This window comes from Macrotis lagotis, chromosome 5, assembly GCF_037893015.1.
Source record: "Macrotis lagotis isolate mMagLag1 chromosome 5, bilby.v1.9.chrom.fasta, whole genome shotgun sequence".
Lineage (NCBI taxonomy): Eukaryota > Metazoa > Chordata > Mammalia > Peramelemorphia > Peramelidae > Macrotis > Macrotis lagotis.
This window is the reverse complement of record NC_133662.1, coordinates 207301475-207318178: the sequence shown is the minus strand read 5'-3', so window position 1 is coordinate 207318178 and position 16704 is coordinate 207301475. Positions and strand designations below refer to the sequence as shown.

General features: G+C 31.9%; 1 non-coding gene across 1 annotated transcript; it reads left to right on the top strand.

Annotated features, from left to right (window-relative positions):
• The first annotated feature begins 14929 nt into the window (after window positions 1-14929).
• LOC141490250 (U6 spliceosomal RNA) lies at window positions 14930-15034 on the top strand. Its single transcript, XR_012469109.1, has one exon. It is a non-coding gene; the product is annotated as a U6 spliceosomal RNA (small nuclear RNA).
• The last annotated feature ends 1670 nt before the right edge of the window (window positions 15035-16704 follow it).

The following is a 16704-nucleotide window of genomic DNA, read 5'->3' as shown; positions in this document are numbered from 1 at the left end:
TCAGGCTAGCATTGTTCATACTTAATTTGATAAACATATTTACAAATTACTTATTTTTGACTAATACAGTTGTCTTAGCTCTCTGAACTGATGAGAGGAGCTGCTTCCATCAAGGTTGATCATCTCACAATGTTGTTAATGTGTACATTGTTCTCTTGGTTCTACTCCTTTTGCTTGGCATCAGATCCTGTAAGTCATTCTTCTCTTGAATTTACAAAAAAAATTGCTAGGCAAAGTATAAAATATGTCCATTAGATTTATTATTGATTTGTTTTAAGTGGTATGAATTAGTTTAGTGCTGCCCAGCAAAGCTTACAATCTTAATTGACTATCAAATTTTTATCATTAGCTTTTTAAAATCAAAAGAGAAAATATTGTGTTTTAATTTTACTTCTTTTAATTTGCCTTTTCTATATATTCTTTTACATCTGTGTATTTGCATTCTCAACCAATTGATCACTCTTTTGCTCCTTTTGTGAGACTTGCCATAGCACATTCAAGTTATTCTTTAATGTGTCAATTATTTTGATTGTGAAAGACATAAATTCTTCTCCCTTTATTCTCATTTCTTTTTAAACCACTCAGAATCAACATGTGATAGCTCCATTTCATCTTCACATTCCACAGGACCTTCTGATTAATTGCTAAAAAATTTTTCTTTGTTTTGATGTATAATATTCCTGAATTAACTTATTCTATCTGGAGATCATATTTCCTTTTTCTGTTAATGTTTTCTATTATGATTAAGGTCTTTGAGTTCTATTCTTCCTGAAATCTTTAATCATTTCCTCTTATTTCCTCTATTGCTTACTTTCTTCTTTCTCCTTACCCTCTGATGGTGGTTTCCCAAAGAGTTTATATATATATGTATATATCTTAAAGTGTCTCAGTTACTTTCTACAGTGAGAAGTCATGATTTGCCAACCCATGCCCCTGTTCCCTACTGATGAGAACTGGCCCTATTTGGATGCTAGAATCTTTCTCTCGAGATGAATAGTGCTCACCTTCTCCACACAGTATTCTGTACTATTCCCACTGTTCTTCAGTTATCTGACCCAACAATTCAGATTGCTCGCCAAATTAGTTTCACAACAGAATTCTGAATTTCAGGTTTTGAATCTCCGAGGGTCTGAAAGGAGTATTTTATTCAAATATTCTCTTTACTGCTATCAATTGGATCTATCATGACAACTTGATTTTTAAGAACATTGCCTGTTTTACTGAACCTGCTCCTGTATCTAAACATGTTTCCTTGTGGGGCTTATCTCTATCCAATTAATCAATGATGTTCCTCAGTTAATTATCTCTTATTTGTCCAGAATATAGTTTGATATATACATATATATGCATATTTATGTGTGCATATGTACAAATGCACACATCATATATATGTTAACATATATACATTATCTATCTGTCTGTCTGTCTATCTATCTATCTATCCATCTATCTATATCTATCTATCTATGTATCTAGCTATAGCTGTAGGATTTATGTCTCACATTAGAATGTAAGCTTCATGAAAATAGGAAATATCTTTTGTCTTTTTTTTAATTCCAAGGCCAAACATAGTGCTGTGTATGTAGTAGGTACTTTTATTTTAAGGTTTTTGCCAGGCAAATGGGGTTAAGTGGCTTGCCCAAGGCCACACAGCTAGGTAATTATCAACCAGATTTGACCAGATTTGAACCCAGGTACTCCTGACTCCAAGGGCCGGTGCTTTATCCACTGCACCACCTAGCTGCCCCATGTAGTAGATTCTTAGCAAATGTTTATTAAATGATCGATATAGACAAATTCATATATTTGTTCATATGTGTGTGTTTTCAGAACACGTTGTTTTACCATCTCCAATTCTTTTTGGATAGTTTCTTCCTTAAGTATTTGAGATCATATAATCATTTTCTCTGGCATATATAGTAGATTTTGTCAACTTTTGACTTTATCATCAACTCTAGTATAGAATAGTTACTTTCTCCTAAGATGTACAGTATCTCCAAGTCACTCATTTAACTCAAGAAGTTACTAAGAACTCAGTATGTGTTAGTTATCAATTCCTTCCAGGTAGTAATAATTCTTTATTGATCCAGAATAAAATGTTCTCTCATTGACTGGTTACTATACCCTTTAAAAAATCTTCCATGACCTCTGTCTATGTGATTGCATGAGTTATTTCTCATCCCACAGTTACACTCCTTCATTTTTACTCTTTCAATCCTTAGCTTAAAAAAATCAGTTGAAGTATTTCCTGTTATAAGAAGCCTATCTTCATTTCTCTAGGTCTTACTATATCTTGAATTTTTTTGATTATTATTCAAGAATGTGATTTTCTTCAATAAAATATAAGTCCTTTAAAATCAGGAACTATTTTTTTTTTGTGTCTTAGAGTTTCCATGCCTCAGTCCCTTTTAAAGGAAAAAAGTTGTTATCTAATAAATGCTTATTGAATGACTAAGATTAAATATCATGCATTTTATGCATGTTTACATAAAATATATATGCACATATGCAATTTATATACATAGGAACATATATATATTTTGTGCATGCATTTTTATTTGTGTAGACACACTAATATGCTATTGGTATTCTCTTTCTCCTATGATTTCTGAGGTTGTATCTTTATATCTTTCACAAATTTCTCATTTTAAATAGGGATGAGGACTAAATGGCTTTCTTGTTTTATTTTTCTTCCTGCTTGTCAGTTTAGTGGTTAAACACAAAACAAAAATTATTGTTCTATTTTTTGGGGGTATCAACCCTTTATAATGCTTATCCAATAATTGCTCCTGAGCAAAAGGAGCCATCATAGAATAGTTCTACTGTTGTTCTCTTAGGTTGATATGGACCTGCTGCCTAGCTATAGAGCTTACTAGTACAATTACTGAAATTTAATAATTATGCTAATACTTTTGGAATCCTTCCCCTCCCCCGATGTTCAATTCCTATGTATTTCACCAAGAATCCCTATTTTCCAGTGATTCTACAGAATTCAGGCAAGAGAGGTGTTTTTTTTTGTTTGTATATGAGTTCATCTCTTAATCCAGTCCTTCTAGAAAATTTAAGCAAATGGACCAGGATTTTAAGGGTGACCCAACTTGATAATTAAAGATCTGAGGTTCCATTTGGGCATCATTAGTATATTAGTTTGACTGTAGATCAAGTGCATTCATTTGAGGCTTCTGTCGTTGTTATTTATTTGGGCTTTTTATGTTTGTTTCTAAGGGAAAATGGAAACATAAAATAGTCATGTTCTCTACTTATCTCCTCATGTAATTCTTCACAGGAGAAAAAAGAATAGATACATTTAGTTTAGACTATATTTACTACAAGGCAGTGTGAAACCAAAAGTTATCTTTCAGCTGAAAAAGCCAGCAAAGTCCATTGATTTTCAAGTAATTGTTTAATATAACCCATATTGTGTAGCATCCATTGTATCAGTAAGATGCTAATCTGTTTAAAAAGAGAGCAATCAACCAGAAGTTGTGGGTATGTCCAAGAATTGTATGTTTTTATACAATTCAGTTTACATTGTCTTACTTTCAAAGCGGACAAAACAACAATTTCCTGAAAATGTGTTAATATAACAGTTAATATTAAAAACACTACTCTCTAATGTACATTTTTTATTTTAGTAATGTGTTCTTGGGAATAAGTGGTGCTGGGAAGATGACAGAAGTCCCAAGACATCTATAAGAAAATAAGATGTGTTAACAATTGTGGTTGGCATCATCCCATATCTCTACAATGAAGAGGGATGTCCATGAATTTTGTATTTGCTGATGTTATTTCCAAGTGCTTCAGACACAATGATCAGAGATCATTTGTAATTGAAAATAAAATTTTTGCCTTTCATTGTCACTGCTTTGTGGGTGAGGGGAATGTATAGTTGGAGAGAGCATGCATGCTGATAAAATAGTAGATGTTTGAAGTAATAAAATATTATTTGTATTGTTATTATTTTTATTATGTTTCCTCATCCTAGATTATAAGTTTCTTGAGAGAATAAATACTTAATAAATATTTGTTGAATTCAATTTCCATTAATTCAATTCAAGCTGTTTATATGCTAACCTTTCAGGACACTGATCTTCTGATCTATTATCTATTTAATGATGGGTATGATTTTTCTCTAAAATGTCATTTTAAAGTGAACTTTTTCATTGGACCTTCAATATTCTATTTTAAAACAGGGATTGCAAAAATTCTTTTATTCCTATTTGGCAAATGAGAAAAAAAAGGGAAAAATATTCCCATTTTTAAAAATCTCTAAAAACATTCAGATTTCACACAAATTATTTTGTCCCTAAGCCCAATGACTGTATTCCTCCTTTGATAATTTCAACATAAGATTTTCTTAAACTAATAAAACTATTGTTTTCTCCTCTCTTTCCAACAGCAACCAACAAATCTCTCAATGGCTATCATCTGAAATCACCAGCAGTCCTGCATGAGATGAGAAAGAAATGTTGCTCACCTATCACCAATAACACTGTAAATCAATGTTCTTTTCAGGACCTCTTTAAACACTTACAATTTTTCAGGGTCATCAAAGAACTTATATTTATGTGCATTATCTATCAATTTTTATTGTATGAAAAGGGAAACATCCTAGTTTTATTATGAAAATAATTTTGACTTTTTAGGTTTCCTGTCAGGTTCTTGGGGAATCCTGATGCTATAATTGAATAAATTAAAAAAAAGTCTTAAGCACCTCAAATGTGCAATTACTATGGTAATCATAAGGAAAATAAAAAGAAAAGAAAGAAAATCAACATTTGGCACATAATTGATTGCTCATGAGGAGATCATATTCTACTAGAAGGGAAAAAACCCATTTATGAGGAGCAAGCTTCAAGGCTTTTATGCCTTTTAGGAGAAATAATAAGCATTTACAAAGTGATTTTAACAAGCCTATTAAGCTTTCTAAGTAGATCTCTCTCTCTCTCTCTCTCTCTCTCTCTCTCTCTCTATATATATATATATATATATATATATATATATATATATATATATATATATATATATCTTAATAGATATTTATATCTCTGAAAAATGAAATAACTTTATTTCCTTCTCCCTAAGATTATTTTATTGATTTTTGTTATTTTCTTTGGGTGAAAAGTGAGTTTTGATGATATTTACATATTTTACTTTTCTCTGATCTTAGAAAGAACTTCAGTTTAACCACATTGTATTTAATGCTGACTGTGAATTTTGGATAAATAATAGTTACAATCAAGAAAAGTCATTTTATTTCTACTGGTAGTAGTATAACCAAAGAAATAGCTATTATAATTTTCAAAAGCTTTTTGCAATTTTAGCATATTTGATCCAATAATTAATATTATCAATAAAATATTGAAGGAATTATCTCTTCCTTATATATTTCCAATCTGGCTAGAATGCATAATCTTTGGGTTATATTACTATCACATCTATGTTAATTATTTTAAATTACATCAGTATTGATAAAGGATATTGAACTAATTTTTTTTTCACTTTTTTTATTCTTCTTTTAGCCCATGTTTACATTATGAAAAGGATTTTTTTGGATTTTTTCTTTCTTTTCTCCAGGATCAAATATACAGTGTTCACAATTATATTTAAAACAATTTCTAATTAAGGCCCACCAATACACATACTATAACAGTCTTCTTACATCTGTCATTTTTTTTTGATGCAGAGAACCATGGGTATAGGGAATATTGAAATTATTTGGAAACAAAACTTTGTAATCTTCTCTCTTTCTCTATCTCTCTGTTAAAACACTTCTTCTTGACCTCCAGTCTGCCCTTGGCCACATTCTCATTGGTAAGGCAAACTAGATTATGCAGGCACTGAAATAACCATTATCAAGGCCACCCAGGTTGGAATTAGCAACCCTCCACCCCTCCCCAAAAGGCAATCTCTCCAATACAGGACTTGGGCAACTCCCAATCTAAATGGTTTTCTTTAGTCTTTCCTTAACTTCTCTACCAATATCTTTGTGTTGTTTTTAATAAATTTCTATTTTCTTTTTACACCTGCATTCCTAGGTCAAGTAGTGAATCTTCAGAGGAAAATGCTAATCCCACTGCAACACTTTCCCCAGAACAGTAATTTGTGAGCCTCTGACACTGACTTCCTTGATGTTCCTCAGACAAGATATTCTGCCTTCCAGCTTCAAGTAGTTTCATTGGATGTTTTCAAATCTTACTAAAACTCATTTTCTGTAGGAAATCTCTCCTGATTCTTCTTAAATCTAGTACCTTGCCTTTGGTTATTTTTTCCTTCAATTTGTTTGTACAAATTATTTCTATGTTGACTCCTCCTATCCTACTGATATTCTTGCTTATTTATGATTAATTAATTTTTATTGTATTTTTTTTAGTCCTTCATTTCCATCAGTGAGTCAATTATCCGTCAACCAACAGTCAATTAATTCAAAACTTTGAACTAACCCCCGTGTTAAGCACTGGAGACACAAAGAGAGGCAAAAAATATCCCCTACCTCAACAATACAACACAAAAGAAGTTGAAAAGGGGGTCCAAAGGGTATCTGACAGTCATGGCATGATAAAACAAGTAGCAAATCATGAAATGATTGCCCTTAAATAGAAGGTACTGGAAGAACTTTCCAATGTCCACCCTCCACTCTCTTTAATCAAAAATAGGAATGATGGGACTGGGCACCATTTTTAAATGGAGGATATGGACGAATGGAGACACTAGATTGTTTGGTGAATAGAGCTCTACTCTTGGAGTAAGGAAAGACCTCAGTTCAAATCTAGTCTCAGATAATAATACCTATGTGTCCTGTGCAAGTCACTTAACCTCTATTTGCTTAATTCCACTGAAAAAGGAAATGACAAACAACTTCAGTACCTTTGCCAATAAAACTCTAAATACGGTCCATGGTACCACGAAGGATTAGATACATCTGAACAATAATAAAAATTAGTGACAATTATCTTTAAGAAAAATAAAACCTTTACAATTATGCTAACAGGAAAAGTATTGCCAGATATGAGCTTTTTGTTCTAAATTTTAATTGAGGATTTTACTTAACTTCAAACACAAGGTAATGCAATTTTGAACTGTATTAAGAGAGTCATATCTCCTAAAAGTAGGAAAAAAAGTCAGAAAGTGATAACCTCACTTTGGAAAGTCCTCTTAATATATCATATAGGTATTGTTTTCAGTTTTGAGTGCCCTGATTTATGAAAGTCATTGATAAAGTTAAGGGCAACTGGAAGGATGAAGATCTTTGAGTTCATGTTGTAAGAGAATTAATGGAAAGAACTGGGCAAATTTAGCCTAATGAAGAAAAGACACAGTGGAACATGTTATCTATCTTCAAATATTTAAAGGTATGTTATATATGACCCAGGACATACAATTTCACCTCCTTTGGCCTGCAGTCTTAATGTTTAATATGAGGGATTTAGACTCAATGACCTTTATTCTCCTTCCAATTCTAGATCTATAATCATATCATCCTTCTTGCAAAAGAGATTAGACATTTTTGCCCAAGAGACTGGAACCAAGAGAAATAGGTAAAACTTTCAAAGTGATAAATTTCAAATTTATATTAGGGAAAACTCTAAATTAACTAGAGCCTTCAAAAAGTAGAATGAGTTATCTTAAGAAAGTGGAATAATTTCTTCATAAGCAAAAGTTACACAAGTTATCCATTACATTATACTTAAGATTACTTTCACATATGAATTGTATTACATGGGCAAGAACGTTGTTCTATTTTTTTCCCTTGGTTTTTGTAAGACAATGCAGTTAAGAGATATGCCCAAGGTCACATAGCTAGGTAATTATAAATTGTCTGAGGTGAGATTTGATCTCAGTTTCTCCTGACTCTAAGGCACGTGCTCTATCCACTGCATGACTTAGCTGCCCTAATCCCTTCTGTCTTTCAAATTGTATCATTCTATGATTCTATGAGGTTAAGAGGCATTTGCATTGGAGAATAGGAATTAATTAGGTCATTGCTGGTTGGAAGGAGCAAGGATTGAACAATATGAACAAGTCATTAAAGTTGGTAAAAACCAAACAAATACCAACCAACCAACTGAAAACAAACAAAAAACCAGATGAGAACTAGAGCCAGATGGTAACTAGGTTACCAAAATCAATTTTGTTTTTCCTTCTGGTAATGCTGTGCTTGAGGCATTCCTTGTCTCTATTATCAAGTGAAAAATTTGAGAAAAATAGAGTTTGCCCTCTCCTAAATTTTATGGAACAAGGTCATGGAAATAACTAGTAATGAGTAAGTTCCCCAAGAGTTCCAAATTTCCTTCTAGATAACTTCTTGGCACAATATGAAGGAGAGATATTTCATATCTACAGATAATTTATAAGCTATATAAACTTCTCTTCATAAAATGCACATATAGTGTACCTCAGTGATATTGGGTAAGTCATTTGATCTCTCTAGGCTTCCTTTTCTTCCACTTTTCAAATTTCCAATAACACAGAAAGCAATTAATGCTTGTTAATTTGCTTATTCCTTTTCTTTTTCTTTCAGTTCTAATTTTTTAAATTTTTCTACAGGATAACTTTCTCCATTCATTCAGTTGCTAATACCTTTGTTTCTTAGAATATCATCTGATTCCCCCTCCCCCATCTTCCTCTCTCTCTAGCTTTCTTTTCTTCTTCCTTTCTCTTTCTGTCTTTCTTCATCTCTCTATCTCTGTCTCTCTCCTTATTAAATTGCCGTTTGTCTAATAAAATAAATTGTAAGCTCCTTGAGGATAGAAATTAAATTTGTATCATTGAGTTTACTTTAGCCTTTATATTGTATCCCCAGACACCTTAGCACAGAGTACAGCAGATGACTCTTACTCAGAAATATTTGCTTAGTAATTCATTAACTTTGTATATAGCTTTGAGACAAATAAAACGACACAACAACAACAACAATTTAGGTACCCTATCTCAGTTTTTTTTCTTTCATTAGACCCTGATGATTTTCTCTAAGTTTTCTAAGCACTCTCTAGGATCTCATAGGTAGAAGAGTGAAAATCATTGTAAATAGAGTTTTACTTTTCCCTCCTTTCCATTCCTTCTTTGTGGTTAATTGTTAAATTTGTATGCTGAGGTTAGAGTTTGGCAAGTAATCTACCTTCTAAATTTCTCAATTTCTGCCGAGCCATTTGGCAAATTTCTTATTAGCATTAAATAAGGGTCTGATCAAATGGGTTGTTGGAACAGGGCCATCTGCTGAAAAGTGAAGCCCAGGCAAGAGGAAATGCTTGCAAACCTCATTGACTTTTGTGATAATTTATAGACACTAAGGGGAAAATTCTCTTATTTACTGGACTTACTTCCTTATTTTAAAATATGCCACCTCTAGATTTTGGATAACGGCTTTGCAATATAGTTTTGGCAATATATTTCATTCATTGACAATGAATCAGAAAATGATTATAGCTTGACCCTCAGAGTTCTACTTCCTTTCATGTCTACTACTCATAGCTCATATATCTGGAAATGGCACTATACATATATATATATATATATATATATATACTTAAATTTCATATGCAATAGTATACACAAGGTATTCAACACTCTATTAAAGTTAAGAAAGCCACAAAGGACATAATGAGCAGAACATCATTGATGTGTGAAGTCTCAGAAATTCTTTAAATGTTATTCTTAGACTGGTGCTTTTCAGCCAGACAATATATTTTCAAGGCAGATTCAAGTCTTAGGACCTCATTTTTACTTGTTTACTACAGCTTTTTCAGACAAATTCAAAACAAAACAAAAAGAAAAAACAGCAAAAATTATTAATGTTCCTCTTTATATAAGACATATGGATAAAAGGGGAGATAAAAGAATGAAAAAAATACACTTTCAATGAGTTTTCAGCCTATAATTTCAGAGAGTTTCCAATCCATAAATGGTGCTTAATTTGACTATGAAATATGATATGTGAAAATAAGTTCCAAAGAATGTGTCATGAAGAATTTGAAGAATGAAAGATAAAATTATCAGCCAAGGTCATCATCAAATGTTTCATTAACAAAACCTTTGAGGGAAAAACTTTAAGAATGAAGATGATAAGTAAGGTATCTATTCCAAATATGAAAAAATGGAAAAGTCATTCCTAGGAAAACAAATAGGAGCAAATAGTAGAAATTTCAAAATTAGGAAAATTGAGACTTGACAAAAGGAAAAATTTACAACTAGAGCTATCCACATGTGGATTGCATAATTTCAGGTGTTGAAAAGTTCTACTTGATTTAGCTTTTTAAAGAAAGATTGGATGTTCACCTGTTAATGGTTAGATATAATGAATTCATGGTCAAATTTTGACTGGATTAGTTGAACTCTGAGATCACTCCACCAATGAGTTTATATACATGCATCTGTTTTTGTATTGGTTCACATTCCAGCTCTGTCACTTATTGCATCTGTGACTTTGAACAATATATCACTTTTCTGGGTCTCAGAGGAGATTGATCTCAATGACATTTCAAAGAATATTGTCTCTCTCCTGATTTGCCTGTTAGACATTTCAAAGTGGATATCCAATAGATCTTCCAAAAGATCTTCCAAAAACAACTCCATAAGGAATCATCTTTCCAAGCATGAAGGTTGGCAATGTTAGTGTCTTCTTTTCTTCACCCATTTACTCTATATAATGAGTCGTTTGACAAATTCTTTAACTATCTCTACAATAATTTTTAGATATTTGTCTCCCTTCTCTACTTTCCTAAACATCATTATAGTTCAGGATATTATCACCAAATGACTGGACTATTTACAATAGCCTTTTAATTGGTTTCCATATTTTTATTTTTTCTTTCCTATAATCTCTCCTTCATTCAGTTGTCAAAATGATTTCCATAAAGATAAGGTCTGAATATCTTATTTTCTCTTCTCAAATGCCAAAACTTCTCTGTTATCTCTAGGATTAAAAACAAACTCCCCTAGATGACATTTTGATCCTTTTACAACCTGGTCCATTTCTTCTTTTTCAGTCCCTTCCACAATTTCTATGATAAAGTAAGCATTTATTAAGTTCCAATGTTCTAGAAACTGTTCTAACTGCTACAAGTATAAAGGAAGTCATAGGTAATCCTGCCCTTAAGGAACTGATAGTCTGTTGAAGAAGATAATAGACAAATAATTGTACAAACAAGATATACACAGGAAGAAAAGAAAGAATGTTAGAGGGAAGGCACTAACATTAAAGGGAGTCATAAAAGAGTTCTTAGAGATTTTAGTTGAGACTTCAAAGACCCCATGGAAGCAAAGAAATAGAGAAAATAAGGGAGATAATTTCAGGCATAAAAATTAGAGCTTACTATTGGAATATCTTTTGTGAGAAACTTCAAGAAGGACATTGCCCTGGAGCTAGTCAGAATAGCCTATTATCCCAATTTATACATATTATCTCCTATCTTCATACCTTTGCAAAAGTTTCCCATGTCAGAAATTATCTGCCCTAAAGTTAAACAATGTTTCTGTAAAGGTATAGCTCTTAATTGTACTTTTGAACTTTAATATTCAATGAATCTGCCCACAATAGAAAGAAAAGGAATAAATATTTATATATTACTTACTATGTATACTGAGCTGTTTTAAAAATATTATCAATTTTATTTAATCATCACAAAATCCCAGAGAGGCAGATGCTATTATATCTTCAGTTTTTTTTTACCAAATAGGAAACAGGAAAAATATATTGTGATTTACCTAGGGTTATACACCTACCGTTTCAGGTTGAATATAAAATCAGTTTTTCCTGATTTCAAGAATACTGTTCTATCCACTGGGCAACCTTGCTATCTTTGAATGTTTCATCTAATAATGGCAATCACAGTTCACTCACACATTTTCATCATGGGCCACTCCTGAGCTTATTATACCTTCAATAATCCATTTTTGAGGTTGTATGACTTCCTTTACAGTTCATGTCATCAGGTTACTACCAATTCATTGTATATCCATCTGCTAACCCTGTTATATCTTTTAACAATACAACTCTTGGGTGATATCTTTCATATGACTCTTTGGGCAATTTTATTTTTTTGCCAGCAATGTGCTATAGTCCACATACAAACAAAATTTGTTTATATCAACATTATCCTTTGAGTGACCCACAATTTCAATTTCCCAAAGATGGTGGTTAAATTTTTATTGCATTCAAAAGAATACTAGTGATTAAAATGTGGACTTTTTTGTTGAGAGAAAATATTGGTTTATTGAAATCATTTTGTATTTTGACAGATACAATACAAGCTCTTCTCTTTCTTGTTTAGTTCAGAGACCAGGGTCCATCTGTGGTATCTGTTTAAAACATATGCGTTATATACTGTACATCCAAAGATAAGCTATAATCCAGATAATTTTTAAAACCCACTTGGTTAGACTGAATTCAGTTGAGTAATTATTCACCAATTTTAGGAAGCTACAATATTCCAGTTCTTGAAGTAATTAACAAAATGGCATTCATAAAAAGGAACATCTGGAGGAGCTCATCATCTATAGCAAATATTTTCTCATTTGGACTTTACATTATATGCCTCTATGACAGATACTTTTGACAAGTACCCATTTTTAGAATTTCCCTAATAAAGCTGTCAGAGTCCCAACTATTCTTCCCATCACCCAAGTTCAGAGCTTTGGTGTATTATTGTACTCCATATTCTCAGTCTCCCTACATATCCAGTCAGTTGACAAATATCACATCTCTCATATATTTTCTATTCTCTATATTAAATTATTAAATTGACCTAGATGAGGAACTCATCAATGTTCATATGGACTACTGAAATGTGTTTCCTGTATCATGTTTCTTTACATTATAAAACATCCTTCATAGAAGTGATTTTCAAAATATGTGGTCCTGATCATGCCACTCCTCCCTACTCAATAAATTCTACTCATTTATTGTGACATCCAAAATTAAATATACACACCTCTGTTTGACTATTAAGGCCTTCACAGTTGAATTCCTTCCTATCATTTAGTCTAGATATACATTAAGCAATGTGTAACTCTTTCTTCCCCTCCCCCCACTAAAAAAAAAGCAAAAGAAATTAAGTGTCCATCATAACAGCCTGTTTGTTGATATGGCACTTCATTTCCTTTCTCATGCCTTTTTTTTGGGGGGGGGAGGGCCCCCTCTGATGAAAATGTTCTATTTTCATAACTATGACAAAATTTTGTTGCTTTCTTTCATAATTTAACTCAAATTCACATTCTAAAATCCTTTTCCTTTTTCTTCCTTTCTAAAATCTGTGCATATGCATAGATATGTATACTATATAATATATAAATACACATATATATTCACATACATGCATATTTACACATACTTATTTAATTTATCTTTTTACATGCAATCTTCCTTATTAGAACACAGTCTAATTAAGGTCAGGGACTACTTTCAAATTTCTTCATATATTCAACACTTAGCACACTGTGCTTCACATAGGAAAGACTTAATAAATTATTATTAATTCATATACATCCATTTTATGAAAATAAGACAAAATTTTCTCTATTTTATTGTATTGAATATTTTATGATCTTACCATATGGTACATGTGGGACCTATTTTTGTAGAAGAATTTTGTTTTACCTTTGTTTGTTTCTTTTTTTTTTATAAGGGCAATACACTATTAATAGAGAAGAATTATATATTCTCTATCATTTTTGGTGAACTTTGTGATTGTAAAGGTGCTATCTTATAGAAAATATTATTTATAGAGGCCAGATTATTATTTTTTTATATTTCAACAATGAATTTTTTAACCCATGTATAAATTATTCAGATATTTTGTAAAAATAAGAAAGCATTGACTTTTACTGTGTTTTTTGGATCAACCAATGATTTATGTTGATAGTGATAATGTCTGAAATTTTTCCTAATTATGTGATATCTTCTCTTTTGAATGTTTTGTAAAGTCCCTAAGGCAACACACATTTGACCAGATTAAATAAAATAAATGTAAATAAAATAAATGTATTTATCTTTCCCTATGCCCTGACTAATAAAGAGGATTAAAAAGTAGATCTAAAATGTATCATAAATGAAAAACAAATAGAAAATATTTCTTTCCAAATGAGTAGGTTAAAATAAAAGTCTACATTTCTATAGCTTTTTAAGATTTAAAAGTTTTCCTCTTAATAGGTCTGAGATTATCATTCCGATTTTACTATTAATTATAATAAAATTGATTTTCCAGTGCCACAATGCAGCAATTAGATAATAAAAATCCATGCTTTTTTTAAATCTTTAAGACCTGTTTTTTTCCATTTTGCCATTTCACTAACCTCCAAATAATTCAGTGTTTGCTGTTTGATATTTAAGTATTTCCAATGAACATTCTCAAAAAAAAATTAAAAGAAGAGAAAATAAACTTTTGAAAAGATTCCGAGATGTAAATTATTGCCCAAATGCTGCTGCTTTCTATTAAGAGCTTTAAATTTTCCAGAATAAAAGCAATGTTCTTACCTCAAACATCATTTTAAATCATTTGATCATGATATAGTCAATAGTATCTATTTCTGGAAATATACATAGTGAAATTCAGTCTCTCATTTTAACTTCTCCTTCCCTGAGATGTGCAGCTGAATATGAAAATTACTAACATAGTTGGATTTTATGACTTTGGAAAAAAGAAATTGCAGAACTCCAACTGTGTGGACTGCTCAGACTTGCCTGTTTCTTTTTAAATATAAATATGACTAGATTTTTAAATAACCAGTAATTACATACTTGCAATTCAGCACTACATTGACTACAACATATGCAAATAATTTTATCAAGGAGAAAAATGTGGTAAGTAAAAAGGTAAAATTAAAATTTATTTGTTAATTAGAAAACAGGTATTAAGATTCCAGATAGACTTGACTTCGATCTAACTTTAATAACAGATATTTATTAATTACCTTGTTAAGAATGGAAAATTCAGTACTCGCTTGGGCAGCACATATACTAAAATTGGAATGATATAGAGAAGATTAGCATGGCCCCTGTGCAAGGATGACACAAATCTGTGAAGAATGGAAAATTAAAGGAAGACAAAAGATAATCCTTGCCCTCAAGAATTGCTGTCTTGTTTTGGGTCCATAACTTTCTTTTTATCTATCTATCTATCTATTCATTCATTCATCTGTTCATTCATTCATTCATTCATTTATTCATTCAGGTTTTTGTAAGGCAAATGGGGTTAAGTGGCTTGCCCAAGGCCATACAGCTAGGTAATAAGTGTCTGAGACCGGATTTGAACCCAGGTACTCCTGACTCCAAGGAGGGTGCTTTATCTACTACGCCACCTAGCCACCCAGTCCATAACTTTCTAACAATGATTGGCATATAGTAACAGATTGTTAAATGCTTAGAAACAGACTTTTTCCTTCATACAGACAATTTTGTGGGAGACAGATCTGCCACCTCCCGAATGAATTGTTTTATTTTTCTAGATAGCTCTGGAGAATAAAGGATTGTTTCCACAAATTTCAATTGTTCAGTTTTCTTTTATTTCCCCAATTTTCTGTGGGAAGGCACAGAAGAAAATAGGACATATTCCCAGAGCCCCTTTCAGCTCTGTAACCAGTTTCCCAGACTTGCCACCTCTTACTATAATGTTAAAAGAAAAATTCTTTCGTTAAACTTTTACCTTGATTATTAATGAGATAAAATTCAGGAAATAGCTTAAAAGAAGTTTATTATAAATCAAGGTCATAACAGATTGACAGGCTGGTCACTGAAAATCAGAAATAGTTTCAAGATGAACTCAGTTTTAAAGGTAACTTAAGAAAATTCATCTATGTCATCTTCAACAAAATAGGTTGAACTCTTGACTCAAAGTAGCAAGAACATGACAATTTCTAAAGGATGGTGACTTGACTAAGGAACAAATAGAGGACTGGATGACACCTCCCCTGATAAGCAGAATGGGAATAATAGGCCAAATATAAGTCAAAATGACTTTCAATATTAGAATATGAATTGGTGAACTTTTAAATAGTTTTAAAAGTTGATAACCAATATAATAGATCTGATTTATGATTATATGCATTTCGTTATATTCATTTAATTATATTACTGAGAAAGAGTGGGTATTTGGCATCTGGGATACAGAAATTTTTTTCTTTTGAATTTGCAAAATCTTGGTCTAAAATATATATTTTCCCCAAAATTTTCATCTTCTTTTTTATAGGGTTTTTAAAAAAGGAAATGGGGTTAAGTGACTTGCCCCAGGTCACTCATCTAGGCAATTATTAAGTGTCTGAGGTCAGATTTGAACTCAGTTGCTCCTGACTCCAGGGCCAGTGCTCTCTTTACTGTACCACCTAGTTGCCCCACTGTGCCACCTCATTGTCCCTTCCCAATAATTTTCTTAAAATTTTTAATAGGAATTTAGATTAGAATTTGGGGGAGAGCACTTCTGATCATAAACTATAGGGAAACATTGGTATGTAATAGTCTACAGGAATTAGGAGAATGGTCGTAAGTAGTTGGGGAGAAGTTAATTGGTAGGATAAATAGCAATGGCTCATATAAGGTAGCTTTGAGAACCAGAGGATTTCTGAAAATACTCTGAAGGAGATTGTAGCTGAGACTCTTGCTGACTGGAGGTACAGGAGGCAAAACAAGGCTTTGTGGGATCCTTGATTCAGCAAACTGACCTTGCTGCCTTGCTCCTCTTCATCTCACTTTTTATACTCAGCACTTAAACTGGT